Here is a 2,253-nt window from a genome sequence, read left to right on the forward strand (position 1 = left end):
CAGCCTCCCTGCCCTGGCTACTGTCTGTCACCCCCCACACCCAGACCCTTAGGCGTCAGGGTGATGACTCCGGCAGGTGTGACTCCTACCTTCTTGGAGCCCGGGGGGAGCAGGAACCAAGGAGGGTTAAGCCCAGGCTACGTCCTCTCCCCGCTGGCCTGCCCAGGGAGCCTATTTTTCTCGACTATTCTTACAGAACCCTGAGGAAGGACAAACGATGGAGTCAGCCCGGCCGGCCAACAGGCTGGCCATCTAGTCATCCAGCTCGCTGGGCCATTGGTCACCCGGCCTGCAGGGTCATCTGGTCGCCCGGCCTGCAGGGCCATCTGGTCACCCTGCCCGCAGGTCCATCTGGTTGCCCAGCCCGCTGGGGAATCTGGTCGCCCAGTCCGTAGGGCCATCTGGTCTCGCAGCCAGGTGACCAGTTGACCCGTGCCAATGTAGCGCCCACAGACAGCCGGACCCAGACGCCCTTGCGGTCCGACAATTGTGAACGTGGCCAGGTGCTCCAAGGCTGCTGCTTGGGAGGCTCCTTTTCCAGGGCTGCTCACCTCCCTGCTCAAGTTGCATATGGGCACTGGGAAGGGGGACCTGGCCGGCCCAGGTCATCTGGTCACCCTGCTGATCCACAAGGCATGGTGGCCCTCATCCCTGCTCCCCGGTGGTGGAGGCTGCCTCCCGTAGGCCCGCATCACCCCCTCTGCGTCCCTCCTACAATCCTAGCAGCAGAGGAACCCACCCCTGGGTGTGGTGGAGGGCGGTGTCCGCGGGCACCCACACACTGAAAGGCAAAAGCTTTGCTCAGAGGATGACTTTCAATAGATTGTTATCAGTAGGATAAAACTAACCTGTCTCACAACGGTCTAAACCCAGCTCACGTTCTCTATTATTGGTCTTGGTGAATTCTGCTGCACAGTGATAGAAAGAGCCGACGGCGAAGGATCAAAAAGCGACATCGCTATGAACACTTGGCTGCCACAAGCCGGGTATCCCTGTGGTAACTTTTCTGACACCTCCTGCTTGAAACCCATAAAAGCAGATGGATCGTGAAGCCCCACTTTCACGGTCTGTATTCATACTTAAAATCAAGATTAAGCAAGCTTTTGCCCTTCTGCTCTGCTGGAGGTTTCTGTCGTCCCTGAGCTCGCCTTAGGACACCTGAGTTAGGATTTGACAGATGTACCACCCCAGTCAAAGTCCTCACCTGCCACTGCCCCAAGAGCGGGTCCCACCTGGCGGGCGCCGGGCGCTTGGAGCCAAAAGCCAGAGCCCCACGGGGCTCGCCCTCACCTCACTGGGTAAATGAAAAAACAATAAGAGGAGCAGCCCGAGGACCTCCCACTTATCATATACCTCTCATATCTCTTCACAGTGCCAGACTAGAGTCAAGCTCAATAGGGCCTTCTTTTCCCATAGATTCTGCTGAAACCTGTTCCCTTGGCTGTAGTTTCACTAGATTGTAGGTAGGGACAGTGGGAATCTCATTCATCCATTTATGCACGTCACTAATTAGATGACGAGGCATTTGGCTACCATAAGATAATCATAGTTACTCCCGCCGTTTACCCACGCTTCATTGAATTTCTTCACTTTGACATTCAGAGCACTGGGCAAAAATCACATTGAGTCAACATCCTCCTCAGGCATTCGCGATGCTTTGTTTTCACTAAACAGTCAGATGCCTCTGGTCCACACCAGCTCGAAGTCAGCTGTTAGGCGCTGGCCATGGCAGAACACCGGCCCGCATCTCTGTTGAGTGGGTACAGGGGAGGGGACCACCGCGGATGGGACAATCCATAGGAAGGGAGCGTCTTGCGTCCAGAGTCGCCGCTGCCCCAGAGGGCGGTGCGTTGTCCAGCCGCGCCACGCGCACAGCCCTGCTTCACTACGCAGCCAGACTGAGCCAATCCTTATACTGAAGTTACAGATCTGACTTGCTGACTTCCCTAACCTAAATCGTTCCAACATTCCAGAGGTTGTTCAACTTGGAGTCCTGCTGCGGATATGGATACAGCCCAGCGTGAGATTTACACCATCTCCCCTGCATTTACAACGACCAGCAAGAGCTCTCTGGGCGCGACTGGAACCAAGACGCATCCTAGGCTCTGGCCCTTCTATCGGGCTGAACCCATTCCAGGGTGCTCTGCCCTTCACAAAGAAAAGAGAACTCTACCCAGGGCTCCCACCTGTTTGTCTGGGATTGTTTGCGTTATCACACTGGACGCCGTGAGGGCACCAATCGGATATCTGAAC

The 2,253-nt window shown here is 55.9% G+C and overlaps 1 pseudogene; it reads right to left on the reverse strand.

Moving 5' to 3' along the window:
- Positions 1–823: 823 nt before the first annotated feature.
- Positions 824–1,964, reverse strand: LOC144825585 (28S ribosomal RNA; annotated as a pseudogene).
- Positions 1,965–2,253: the final 289 nt, after the last annotated feature.

This window comes from Lissotriton helveticus, chromosome 3_1 (assembly GCF_964261635.1).
Source record: "Lissotriton helveticus chromosome 3_1, aLisHel1.1, whole genome shotgun sequence".
NCBI lineage: Eukaryota > Metazoa > Chordata > Amphibia > Caudata > Salamandridae > Lissotriton > Lissotriton helveticus.